A 15,049-nucleotide genomic window follows, 5' to 3' on the forward strand; every position below is an offset into this window, starting at 1 on the left:
AGAATTTAATGACAGATATGCTGCGGGAAGTCAGGGACCCCGAACTGAGGGACCGGCTGGAGCCGCGGCAGAGGAACATAATTTGTGAAGATTTCATTTTAATATGGACATTTATCAGTTCCCAAATAATACTTTTATAATTTCTTATGCCTGTCTTTAATCTCTTAATCCTGTTATCTTCGTAAGCGGAGGATGTATGTCACTTCAGGACCACTGTGATAATTGTGTTAAATGTACAAATTGATTGTAAAACGTGTGTTTGAACAATATGAAATCACTGAACCTTGAAAAAGAACAGAATAACAGCAATTTTTAGGGAAGAAGGGAAGACAACCATAAGGTCTGACTGCCTGCAGGGTCGGGCAAAAAGAGCCATTTTTTTTTTTTTTTTTTTTTTTGAGACGGAGTCTCGCTCTGTCACCCAGGCTGGAGTGCAGTGGCCGATCTCAGCTCACTGCAAGCTCCGCCTCCCAGGTTTATGCCATTCTCCTGCCTCAGCCTCCCGAGTAGCTGGGACTGCAGGCGCCCGCCACCTGGCCTGGCTAGTTTTTTGTATTTTTTAGTAGAGACGGGGTTTCACCGTGTTAGCCAGGATGGTCTCAATCTCCTGACCTTGTGATCCGCCCGTCTCGGCCTCCCAAAGTGCTGGGATTACAGGCTTGAGCCACCGCACCCGGCCATATTTTTCTTCTTGCAGAGAGCCTGTAAATGGACGTGCAAGTAGAAGAGATATTGCTGAATTCTTTTCCTAGCAAGGAATATTAATATTAATACCCTGGGAAAGGAATGCATTCCTGGGGGGAGATCTATAAACGGCTGCTCTGGGAATATCTGTCTTATGCAGTTGGGATAAGGACTGAGATGCACCCTGGTCTCCTGCAGTACTCTCAGGCTTAGTAGGGAGGGGAAAACTCCACCCTGGTAAATTTGTGGTCAGATTGGTTCTCTGTTTGAGAGCCCTCGAACCTTGTTTTCTCTCAAACCTGTTATCTCTCGAACCCTGTTTTCTGTTGTTTAAGGTGTTTATCAAGACAATACGTGCACTGCTGAACATAGACCCTTATCAGTAGTTCCGCTTTTGCCCTTTGCCTTGTGGTCTTTGTTGGACCCTTATCAGTAGTTCTGCTTTTGCCCTTTGCCATGTGATCTTTGTTAGACTGTTATTAGTAGTTCTGCTTTTTGCCCTTTGAAGCATGTGATCTTTGTACCTACTCCCTGTTCTTACACTCCCTCCCCTTTTGAAATCCTTAATAAAAACTTGCTAGTTTTTAGGCTTAGGCGGGCATCACAGTCCTACCAATATGTGATGTCACCCCTGGTGGCCCAGCTGTAAAATTCCTCTTTTTATACTGTCTCTCTTTATTTCTCAGCTGGCTGACACTAATGGAAAATAGAAAGAACCTACGTTGAAATATTGGGAGTGCTTCCCCCCAGTATAGATAGGCAACTATGTAGGATAAACTAATTATAACATATTGTGATAAATGTTTTCTTCCCTTTGGTTCCCCTGGGTAGGCTGTTGCTTATAAGATTGCCAGTGTTAATAAAATGCCACATTCAGTCTATGTCACTGAACTTTAATATTGAAGACTGTACTCCTTTTGTTTTGTTCTGTTTTTTATACTTTTCTTTAAGGTTCAAGGGTACATGTACAAGTTTGTTTTAAACTTGTGTCATTGAGGTTTGTTGCACAGATTATTTTGTCACCCCAGTACTAAGCCTAGTAACCAACAGTTATTCTTTTCTACTCCTCTCCCTCCTTGCACCCTCCATCCTCTTATAGGCCCCAGTTTCCATTGCTCCCCTCTTTCTGTTCATGTGTTATAATTTAGCTCCCACTAACAAGTGAGAACATGCAGTATTTGGTTTTCTGTTCCTGCATTGGTTTTGTAGGAATAATGGCTTACTGCTGCATCCATATTCCTGGAAAAGACATAATTTCATTATTTTTTTTATGACTACATGGTATTCTACAGTGTATATGCACCACATTTTCTTTATGCAGTCTAATGTTGAGGTCTTCTTTTGAAAAGTGTCTGTTCCTGTTATTTGCCCACCTTCTAATAGGGTTGCTTGTTTTTCTCTTGTAAATTTGTTTAAGTTCCTTATAGATGCTGGATATTATACCTTTGTTGGATGTATAGTTGGCAAATATTTTCTCTGATTCTGTAGGTTGTCTGTTTACTCTGTTGATAGCTATTTTTGCTGTACTTGATATTTATAAAAGTAAATATTTATAAATATGAAGATCTTGTTTTCAAATAACCCTATAGCAGTGAGCCAATAACCCTCCAGGGGCAAGAATGCAGAGGCAATGCTCAGTTGCGACTGGACAAGTCCCAGCTTCTTGGTTTTCTATGGACTAAATGTCCCTTAACTTTTTCCAAACACTTTTCCGTAAAAAATTTAGGTATTGGGTTTATTCTAAAATGAGGGATTACAATCCATTTTCTAGGTAAAACCCTCAATTCTTAGTTTATGGTCATATATCCATTTATGAAAAGCACCTAAAATTGCTTTTTTATATTTGAGCAGCAATAAATTACTTTCTATTGCTAATTATGACTTATCACTTATTCCACTTTGTATTATTGCATTTTTTGAACATCATCACAGAATTGTGAGCATTTGTAAATTCAAGTATTTCTAAATGACTACAAATATTGTTTTCTATGTAAAACAAATTCACTAATTGGCAAGAGTGACCCACTCCAAACTTAGTACCAGCAAATATAGATGAAAGTACTATGTATTCTCCCCAAATTAAGATGATCTCATGTCATCTTTAGTTCTCTATTCCAAAACCCAAATGAGCCAATAATAAACTATTCTGAGCTTTTTAATATTTTAAGTCTTTTTTGTTTTGATTATACAAATTGTGATTTCTAGAGTTGGAACTGCTAATTATTTTTCTATATTTATCTAGTATTCTTGCTTATCTAGCAGCCCTGCTTAACATTCTTGTTACTTTGACATGGGCAAGATTGTTCGTTTGGGAGTTACCTTTGAAGAAAATGGGAAGAAACCCTGGTTAGGAGATTATATGTTTGTCTAAAATGGAGACAATATTATTTAAAACTGCTATAATAACTTTCTTTGTGTGATTGTCTCATAATGGAGTTCCTGTATTTAACCTTTGTTCATTCCTTACAGGAGGAAAATAATTAGCATTTTACAATGATAATTTAGACATGAATAAAGTCATCTCCTATTGCTTTTCTTTTTTCTTCTTCTTTTTTATTCTTTCTCCCTTTTCTTGGGAAAATTTGAAAGTATATTGATCATTAAGTGCATACACTAGAATTATCTAGTCCTAATAAATATTGAGAAATGTATAAACAAAAATAAAAGTAAAATACTAACTGTGTAGAAAACTTCTTTGGTTTAAACCAAACTAGAATCTGTAATTGAGTTGATCAGCCATTGCTAACTAGTTAACAGATAAGAAGAACTTGAATTCTAATGAAAGAAGAGAAACTCTTAAAAGAGTATAAAAGTTTAGTTTATTTACCATAGGCTATAATTTATATTTTAAAAAAAGTTTCCTGTAATATACCTGATGTAGAGAAGACTTTTTGGACACACTAGTATTAATGTTAAAGATTTAAAGAAAAATATGTTAGACTTACCTACATTCAGTAAGTGAATATTTTAATTCTTTTTCAATTTCTTTTTCTGATTTTTTTTGCTTCAGAAACCTGGCAAATATATATAATAATATGTATGACAATGTTAATAGTACCATTACGTTTAACAGTAAACAATGGAAGGATCCTAAATGTGTATTGTAAGCTTAATTACATGCAGTTTACTCATTTAATGAAATCTTAATGAACAATAAAAAGAAATAGGTCAGAGCCATTTGTTTAATAACTTTATACATAGATGATTCTCACAGGGATAAGTATAAAATATTTTATACTCAAGAGACAGAATAATTATACACATACACACTTACTTTTTGATAATCATTTACAGCATTACACATAAGAAAACGTAAAGAAGTTTGAGTGGAATGATAATTTCTTCTAGCAATTACCTTTAGGAAGCTAAGAGAATGGTATAATAAGAAAGGAATACATGGCATTGCTAATACTTTTTCTTACATTGTCTGTTGGATATAGATGATTTTGTTGTATTGTACTTTACATCTTGTGTAGATCATAAGTATTGTAAACTATGTTTTAAAATTAATGTCATTAGTTTAATATGTTTCTTGTAATATGGGTTGGCTTAACTGCAAATTATGTCAAAAATATTTCAAATGAACACAAAATAAAATATATAAAATGACAAAATTGAAAGCTCAAAAAATTGTAAGAGGGAAGAAGAGAAAGAAAAAGGAAAGAGAGAGAGAGAGGCAGAGGAAATCATAAGGGATTAAATAATAGTGTCCTCCTCATTAGTGACAAAAAGACAATTTACTACTCGAAATGATTTTCTTAAGGGAAATCTTGCATGAAACAAACATGTTTAATTGGAATTGCCAGAATCAATGCAAGGTAACAGTTGCAATCTTGACAGAACCAAAATTGCAGAGCTTAAGTTAAATTCCTTAGCTGTGAAACAGTGAAATGGTACAGTGGTAAGCCATTATACAGAAACTATGTTATTCTGAAGCAATGGAATGGGAAATTGGTGCCAAGGAAAAACTGAAAGGATCATTTCATACATTCTATTTTGGCTTTGAAAACTCCATTAAAATACTCCTGGGCCAGGTTCAGTGACGCACGCCTGTAATTCCAGCACTTTGGGAGGCTGAGTCAGGGGGATTACAAGGTCAAGAGATCAAGACCATCCTAGCCAACACTGTGAAAACCCATCTCTAATAAAAATACGAAAATTAACTGGGGAAGGTGATACATGCCTGTAGTCCTAGCTACTTGGGAGGCTGAGGCAGGAGAATCACTTGAAGCCGGGAGGCGGAGCTTGCAGGGAACCGAGATTGTGCCACTGAACTCCAGTCTGGCGAGAGAGTGAGACTCCATTAAAAAAAAAAAAAAAAAAAAGAAAACTATTCCAAAAACACTAAATAAAAAACATATTTTCAAAACTTATATAAGCAGTTTTAAAATAGAAAAAAAAAATCAAACTCATGCATGAGTACTTAAGATTATATTATAGAGGATCAGATAATATTGTGACTTCTGAATTCATGTGGAATGACATGTATTAAAATGAGTGTTGATATGCAGTCATAGTTTTAACTACCCTCTGATCCGATGTAAGAAAACTGAGATTTAGCTCCTGCATGCCCCAGAATTGAAGGTCTATATTAAAGGCATAAGAAAGCATGCCCTGTTGAATATATGCTCTTATTCATTGTAGCAACCACAAGAGGAAATTGAGATCCAAGTCATCTTTAAAATGAATGATATGTACAACTGAAATAGGAAAAATGGAGGTAGTTTTACTTCGGATTTTAAGCCCACACTAGGTATGATCTTAACAAACAGGTAACCTTAGGATTGAATTTTCCAGGATGAATGTGGGGTGTGTGTGTGTGTGTGTGTGTGTGTGTGTGTATGTGTGTGCACTTAAAAACTGGACTTCAACTTTTAAAGTAAGTTTGGAGATGGATTAAATGAATTTGATGTATGTTACATAAGAATAAAGACCATTAAGCTACCAATGACTTTTTTTCACAGAATTGGAAAAAACTACTTTAAAGTTCATATGGAATCAAAAAAGAGCCCACATTGCCAGGACAGTCCTAAGCCAAAAGAACAAAGCTGGAGGCATCACGCTACCTGACTTCAAACTATACTACAAGGCTACAGTAACCAAAACAGCATGGTACTGGTACCAAAACAGAGATATAGACCAATGGAACAGAACAGAACAGAACCTTCAGAAATAATAGCACACATCTACAACCATCTGATCTTTGACAAACCTGACAAAAACAAGAAATGGGGAAAGGATTCCCTGTTTAATAAATGGTGCTGGGAAAACTGGCTAGCCATAAGTAGAAAGCTGAAATTGGATCCCTTCCTTACACCTTATACAAAAATTAATTCAAGATGGATTAGAGAATTAAATGTTAGACCCAAAACTATAAAAACCCTAGAAGAAAATCTAGGCGATACCATTCAGGACATAGGCATGGGCAAGGACTTCATGTCTAAAACACCAAAAGCAATGGCAACAAAAGCCAAAATTGGCAAATGGGATCTAATTAAACTAAAGACCTTCTGTACAGCAAAAGAAACTACCATCAGAGTGAACAGGCAACCTACAGAATGGGAGAAAATGTTTGCAATCTACTCATCTGACAAAGGGCTAATATCCAGAACCTACAAAGAACTGAAACAAATTTACAGGAAAAAAACAAACAACCTCATCAAAAAGTGGGCAAAGGATATGAACAGACACTTCTCAAAAGAAGACATTTATGCAGCCAGCAGACACATGAAAAAACACTCATCATCACTTGCCATCAGAGAAATGCAAATCAAAACCACAATGAGATACCATCTCACACCAGTTAGAATGCCCATCATTAAAAAATCAGGAAACAACAGGTGCTGGAGAGGATGTGGAGAAATAGGAACACTTTTACACTGTTGGTGGGACTGTAAACTAGTTAAACCATTGTGGAAGACAGTGTGGTGATTCCTCAAGGATCTAGAACTAGAAATACCATTTGACCCAGCCATCCCATTATATTAACCCTATATACCCAAAGGATTGTAAGTCATGCTGCTATAAAGACACATGCACACGTATGTTTATTGCAGCACTATTCACAATAGCAAAGACTTGGAACAACCCAAAAGTCCATTAATGACAGACTGGATTAAGAAAATGCGGAACATATACACCATGGAATACTACGCAGCCATAAAAAAGGATGAGTTCATTTCCTTTGTAGGAACATCATTCTCAGCAAACTATCGCAAGAACAGAAAACCAAACACTGAATGTTCTCAGTCATAGGTGGGAGTCGAACAATGAGAACACCTGGACACAGGAAGAGGAACATCACATACCGGGGCCTGTTGTGGGGTTGGGGGAGGGGGAAGGGATAGTGTTAGGAGATATACCTAATGTAAATGGCGAGTTGATGGATGCAGCACACCAACATGGCACATGTATACATATGTAACAAACCTGCATGTTGTGCACAGGTACCCTAGAGCTTAAAATATAATAAAAAGAAAAAAAAAAAGAATAAACACAAATAAAAGACCTTTAATTCTCCCTATTGAAAGTATAGGAATATATTTTTCCTTATCTTAGAGTATTTACTTGAGAAAAGCTGAATTTCTAACTTATTCCTCTGTTTCTTGGAAATGCACGTACATTTTGTAGAAAGCTGAATAAACCTGTTGCAAGCTATAAGAATAAGGGTTATCTTTCTCAAGTACCTGGGAACCATCATTTTTAAAAGTCATAATCAAGGCAGATAGTGTCCCTGCTCTTTCTGTCTGTGGAAAGGATAGAACCTAACTCTGGCCGAACTGGCCTTCAAGTTGCAAAACTAACTCTTGTCATAAAGATTTTAAAAAGTTTATTTTGCACAAGGTGACGAGTTGATGGGTGCAGCACACCAACATGGCACAAGTATACATATGTAACAAACCTGCACGTTATGCACATGTACCCTAGAACCTAAAGTATAATAATAATAATAATAAAATAATAATAAAAAAAATTAGAAAGCAACAATAATCTAGTCTTTATCCTAAAAAAAAAAAAAAAGTTTATTTTGGGGGCGATAAAGCCAAATAGCTAACACAGGTAGTAACTCCAATTAGCAAGTAAATAGGATAAACTATATGTGGCAAATGGTGCTTTACATAGTCTCATCTGAGAACTAGTTATTTATTGTTTATCTTGAGAACCTGTATTTAGTGGGTTGTATCTGCTTGGCTGTATAAAATGGTGAGATTTCTTTCTGTCTTTGCAACCTTTTAGTGAATTGCCTGAGATTCATATCACATTCTAGTTAAATGTTCACTTAATAATAAATTATTTTCTTATTCTTCTCCCTTTGTGTAGAGGTTTTCTGTGTTGGGAGGGTATTTTGTTTTGTTTTTAATTATATTTCCTTAATAATTGCCACAATAGATTTGTTAAATCAAACTAAAATTTTGCCGAAAAAGGCTTCCATGCTCACATACTTGAGATCTTATGTACAAACCACAACCTAACTTAGTAGGGCAGCAAACTAAAAACCTAATTTAGGAGTATGCTGCTGTAATAATAGTGGAGTCTCAGCCAATCACAGCAGCCATACTTCAACCACTCACAGACGACCAAATGTTCAAACTGTGCTAAAATAAGTCAAATGCTGAGCTGTAACCAATCCAACTGTTTCTGTCCCTCACTTCCATTTTCTATATGTTACTTTACTTTTTCTATTCATAAATATTTGACCATGTGACAGTCCTGGGAGTCTCTCTGAATCTATTCTGATTCTGGGGCATGCCCGATTTGTGATTTTTTTTTTCTTTTCTCTTGCTCAATTAAATTCTATCAAATGTAGTTTTCCAACGTTTTTCTTTTAACAGATTATATATTCTAAAATTATTTTTAAATCTTCAACAGTCAAATTTCTAATTCTAGCAATTATTTTGAACATCGCGAATTAGACAAAATTTAATCATGACTTACTTTCTTATAATGCTACAGGGCAATGATGTAGGAGGCACTTGTTGTGAAGCCATCTGTCTTCTATGTAAATTCATCTTGTAAAATCTTCTAGTTTCTGAAACTTATAAAAATTTTTAAAGTAAATTATGTAACATTCTGAAAATCATTAATTATATTCTTTAATCAGAAACTACTAAATGTCCTTATTTCACAATGCCTATGTCAAGAAAATAACTAGGTCCTAAGCTAACATGTCACTTTTTTGTTCTCAGGGTCTATTCAGGATAACCATAAACTATTAAGATGCTACTCTCTATAATGCAGTAGCATGTAGGTTGATACTTAAATCATTATAAGTGTGTTTATCCTTCTGGGTATGAGCTGTGTGAAAGAAGGGTATTATTCCTAGCTATTGTTTGTGAGAATCTTGAGGGAAAGAGAATGAAAGAGCAGACATGAATATTCCATTATAGGCTGTCTCTCCAGTGTGCAGCCTCTTCAAGAGACTGGCTGTATTAAAAATTATTTTAAAAAATGGAAAAGCAATGTATCTGGTTGACCAAACTCCATCTGAATATATTTTGGTTATTTATATTAAGGATATTCTGTCAAATACCAATGTAATATTAAATATCAAATTGCACACTAAAAAATATTTGGACATGCCGACATTTTGGTTGTTCAACTCCCTTCAAATTATTTTTAAATGATTTATCCCATTTTCTAACTCTTTCAGTGTCTGGGTAATAAAAATAGCGAAATCCCATAGATATCTTGTGCAAAATTAATAACCTATGCTTATTTCTTGGAAGTTAATAGAAAGAATAAAAGAAAGAAGTACACAAGACGTGTACTGTGATAAACAAATTTTAATTTCATTAATATTTTAGAGTATATAATTAAATAGGAAAAATAGAGTATATAATTAAATAATAAAATGGTTAATTTATTTGTCTAAGGCACTAATAGGCTTACCAACAAATTTTTTGCAATGTAATTATGTGACTAGAACATCTATATTCAACATCATAAGTTCTTAAAATGACACCTTCTACAATGAAAAGTTATATATATCAGATCACTTCTTTTAACCTATATTATCAATATTATGAGACAACATACTAAAAAAATCAGATTTCCTTTATCCCTTCCACCTTATAATCCAGGAAATTCTCTAAAAAACTGTGAACATTACGTATGTGGCTATTTTACCCCCAAGTGGCTGTATTATTACAGAATGAATTGCTAGTACTGATACATCCGTGTAGGCCTAGTTGTACAATGTAGGTGTCAAAGTATTGCATTCACTTTATCCATGGAATAAAATGAATGGCTTGTCGGCTTGTATATATTTTATAATTTTTATCTGGGCCTTATTTAAGAATGCCTATATACAAAATAAAAGTTTTGATCTAACTTTATAAAATAAACTAAATATAAATAGACTTACTTCTAAATTATAGGAGAAGTTAAGATAAATAAATGAATAATATATGGCAAATAGTAATTTAATGTTCTTTTTTTCAACTTAAATGCCTATCTGCCATTATTATTGCCAATACTAAAATATACCACAAAAAAACTAAAAGATGAACATTTTACTTTTAAAAACAAATATTTTAGTTTATAAAATGCTAGGCATTCTTAAATTTTGGTGATGTATAAAATTTCAAAACTCATTACAAATTGTGATGACTTAAAAAAGATGCAATAACACTAGTTTAGAAAAATTAGTTTTACTCTTGCTTTTACATTACATTCACACATGCATACATTTGTTTTGTGTGTGTGTGTATATGTAACTATACACACACATATATAATATATATATATACACACACACATATCCATATTTATTTTTTATACATTGTGCATATAATTTTCTGGTAAAAATTAAATACTACTTCTATATTTTTGCATTTTGCTAGATGTTAGAACTAGTATTTAAAAAATAAACCCTAAAATAGTTAATTTTGTAGAAGTCATCAAATATAGTTACCAGAAACTGGGTGATTAGGGAGAGTGTGGGTTAAAAAAATGTTGGTCAAAGAATACAGAATTACAGGTAGACAGATAGAATAAGTTCTAGAAATCTATTGTACAGCATTGTGATTGTAGTTCATGATACTTTATGTTGTTCTTGAAAAATGCTAAGAGAATGGATGTTAAATGTTCTCACCACCAAAATATCTATTTGAGGTAATGCATATTTTAATTACTTAGATTTATCCATTCTTCAGTATATATATACCTCACAACATCATATTATACACAATAAATACAAGGTTATGTCAATTTAAAATAAAATATATTTATTTAAAACTCAGCTCTCAATATTAATATTGAGAACAAAAGGTATGTAAGACTTTAAAATTTGTTTTAGGATTTTTCCTGTTTTCTTCCATGTCTCCAAGTCTTACATACCTTGTTTTTTACCTAGGTGATTCTGCAACTATTAGACTTTTGACCTCAGTCATGGAGAGATTCTATTTACTAAAGATTCCTTCATGAGATAACAATGTTTTCATGTATTAATTTATTTAACAAATATTTATCGAAAATCTACTCTGTGTCAAGCACTCTTTGGGATGCTTATATCAGTAAATAAAAAGTATATTTGCCTTCACTGCACTGTCATTCTAGTGAGAACACTTCAGCAATAAATAATAGATATAATAAATAAGCAACATGTACAGTATGTCAGAAGATTAAAGAGCTATAGGAAAAACAAGGAGAGTGATGTCCACGGGAATGAGGACAGTAGTTCCAATTTTAAATATGATGACCAGGTGACCTTTTACTGGGATAAGACTTCAGAAAAAGTTAAAGGAGGTGGGGGATTACCTACACAAATAATTAGTGGAAGAATATTCCTAATAGACATAAACATGATATTATAGTTAAAATGCATTAAATTCATTGTTCTATGGAGAATAGATTGCAGGACAACAAGAGTAGAAATAGGAGCAGAAAGCAATAGCAATCTGCAGCTAGAAGAGGCACAGGAGAGCTGAGAAGAAAGACCCTGCCTAGCCTAAGTGCAGTTAAGCTAGACCTAATAACCTTTGTTTGAAGGGTAAAATAAAATAAAACATATATAAAAGTAGAATAAAAGCCTTCAGGCAGAGACTGAGCCCTGCTCAAAGAAAGTCTTTGTTTCGTTTTAAGATTTTTTTTTTTTTTTTTTCCTTTAGAAGGAGTCTCACTATGTTGCCCAGGCTGCAGTGCAGTGGCGCTATCTTGGCTCACTGCAAGCTCTGCCTCCCGGGTTCATGCCATTCTCTTGCCTCACCCTCCCGATTAGCTGGGACCACAGGCGCCTGCCACCACGTCCAGCTAATTTTTTTTTTTTTTTTTTTTTTGTATTTTTATTAGAGACGGGGTTTCACTGTGTTAGCCAGGATGGTCTCGATCTCCTGACCTCGTGATCTGCCCACCTCGGCCTCCCAAAGTGCTGGGATTGCACACATGAGCCACCGTGCCCGGCCTTAAGATGACATTTTTTAGAACCATTGTAGGTCCACAAAATAATTAAGAAGAAAGTACAGAGATTTCCCATATTCGCTCCGCCCCTTCACATGTACAGTCACTTCCATTGTCAACATCTCCAGCAGAGTAGTACATTTGTCACAATTGATAAAACTAAAAAGACACATTATAATTGCCTATAGTCCATAGTTTACATTACGGTTTATTCTTGGTGTTATACATTCTACATTTGGGAAAACGTATAATGACATGAGTTAAAAGAAAAATTTTTGACAAATTTACTTTAGCAGAGCATACTGGAGCAAAGAAACAATTCATGAGTTGGTCAACACTCTGAACCAGTCAAAGTTCAGAGAACTTCACACAGCAACACGGGCAGACAGTATTTATAGATGGAAAAGGGAAGTAACGTAAAGAAACAGCTTGATTTTCCAGCTTCGCATTTGCTTTCTATGGACATGGTCTGGTCATTTGGCAGCCTGTGATTGTCTGAAAGCTTGGCAGCTAGGATTCAGCTACTTGTTACAAGAATATACTCTTAAATTAGGTTACAAATGGTTTACATACTAAGTTAGGTTAAAATTTGCTATACACAGACCCAGAGTTAGAGCAAATTTAATTTAACTATTTCCCCCTTTTGGTCAGTCTCTCAATTTTGAGAGCTCGATTAAAACCTTGGTCATTAATGCACTCTCTGTTGGCCTCAGTATAGAATTCACAATTCTCCACATCAGGTCAGTTGAACGTTTCTTTATGTTGCCTTTGTGTCATCATTATTCTAACTATAGTTAGACCATTTGACATTTAACAGATGGCAGCATATGAGCGTTTAAGACTCTTGAGACGATGTGATGCTCGAGGGAGACCCTTATGTTGCCTATCAGGAGGATAATGCTAAGAGACTGAAGTATACTCCTTAACAGGAGCCCCCTTGAACTGAGCTGATCAAAATCAAATGTATCAAAAACGAGCCAGGAGAGAAATCTACTTGTTTTAACCAAGTAGCTTGTTTGTTGATTTCTTGCAAGGGAGTTTCTGCCATACCAGATGTATTTATCCAAGTGCAACAGGAGGTGTTAGCTATTACACACTCCCCCTTGTTTAGCCAAAGTAATCTAAAACAATCTTGTTATCTAAGATAATGTTAGCAAAAGAATTTAAAGAAGTTTTCTGGGCAACTGTAGCTTTGCAGTAGATTCAGCTATAGTAGCTCATGTTTGATACAGATTTCTAATCATAACCTCCATTTACATTTACGCCAAACCAGGGAAGGAGCATTCTACCAAAAAATTCTCATTTAGAATGATTTATGCCTGCTGGCAAATCTCACTTTATTCTATGGTATAAATTTAGAGGTGCTCAGTTTGCAATTGGTTACGGGGTGACACTGGTACCTTTAGAATCCCAAATCTACATTGAACCCTTATTTTTCACATTTGAGACATGTATCATTGATTGTTACATCCTCCACAGATAAAAATACATCCTGGAGGGTAACAACAGACAGGTCCCTGTAGGATGCCTTGTGCATTAGGGGTCACCAGTAGGGAAGCACGAATAGTATTTGTCTAAGGCTCCATTATTGAATTATTGTACAGTTGGATAACACAATAATTGATAATTAAGAGATTAAGGTTATAAATTTTTCTAAAAACTGTCAAATTATCTTTCTTTTGATTTTCTTTTGTAATGTCTGACATACTTTAACTCCAAAAAGCACTCACAAAAAAACTCAGTAGGTTTTGCCTACTGTTCGATTTACATGAGGAATCTTGGTATGTAAATCTAAAAGCCTAACCCTATACAAAGGACCAGATATTATACTTGCAATCTCAGTATAACTTGTTAAGAAGGTGAATCTGAGAATCTCTAAGATTCATGTAAAAATTTAAGTTTTACATGATATAGCCAATATTCAGTTAACTTTGCTGAGGAAGCTATCAATTATGAAATTTAAATTATTGCATTATCTTTGCTGTATATAAACCAAAAAGAAACACAGAGAAAAGAGAAAAGGGTTTCACGGTGACAAAAGGAGAGAAGCCTTAATCCATGATCTTGGGAAAGCCAGCTGTCCATGCCTTGGATACAATCTGCTACTGGAAAAAAAAATTTGCTGGTCAGCCTTTCTTTGAGGTCTTTAATAGGTGTATAGTACCTAGTACCAAGGGTGTGAAGCGGCTCTCTTGAGTTGAGAGATGTGGATTCAGAACTCCAGGCCTGAATTTCATAACAGAGAAGTTGCTATGGTCCCTGCCAATGGAGTTCAAGGGCAGTTCCTCTATATTGTTTTTCTTTTTGCGAAAGACTCACTCTCTATGTTCTGTGTTACAATGGGCTTCTTTCACCTGCTGAAAATATACTTTGGTATAACTCATTAAAGCTTTACACTACTGAGATGTGCTACAGTATATAAGACTGGGAGATACATGGAGTTTTATTATTAGAAGAATAGGCCTTAGAGTAACTATTTTATTCTGCATTTTGCAGTGGAACTGGATATAATTGCCATTAATCCATAATATCTTTGACCAAAGCAACACAGTCAATTCAGTTAGTTTTGACTAATGCTATTGTGTTTGTAATACATTTTAAAGTTTTTTATAACTTGTCCAGTAAAACGAGTACCTCCTTTTCTGAAGATACCTCTAGGGATGCCCCATAAAGAGAGCACATTTTTTAATATCTTGGTAGCTACTATGAGAGCACTGGTCTTCCTACACAGGAAAGCTTCCATACAACCAGAAAACAGAAACTGAAAGTGGAAATTGACTGAAGTCCATCTGTATGCGTTGAAATATTCCACCAGGAACTAGAAATGTAGTACCTGAGTTTTTTATTGTCTTAACAGAATTATGAACTTGGCAAAGCAAACATTGGTTAAAAACCACTTTAATCATTTTTAAAAAGTAATCACCAATTTTCTTCCTTTATGTGTAGTATCACTTTATTTATTCCATGA

The sequence above is a fragment of the Macaca nemestrina genome, chromosome 5, assembly GCF_043159975.1.
Source record: "Macaca nemestrina isolate mMacNem1 chromosome 5, mMacNem.hap1, whole genome shotgun sequence".
Classification (NCBI taxonomy): Eukaryota; Metazoa; Chordata; class Mammalia; order Primates; family Cercopithecidae; genus Macaca; species Macaca nemestrina.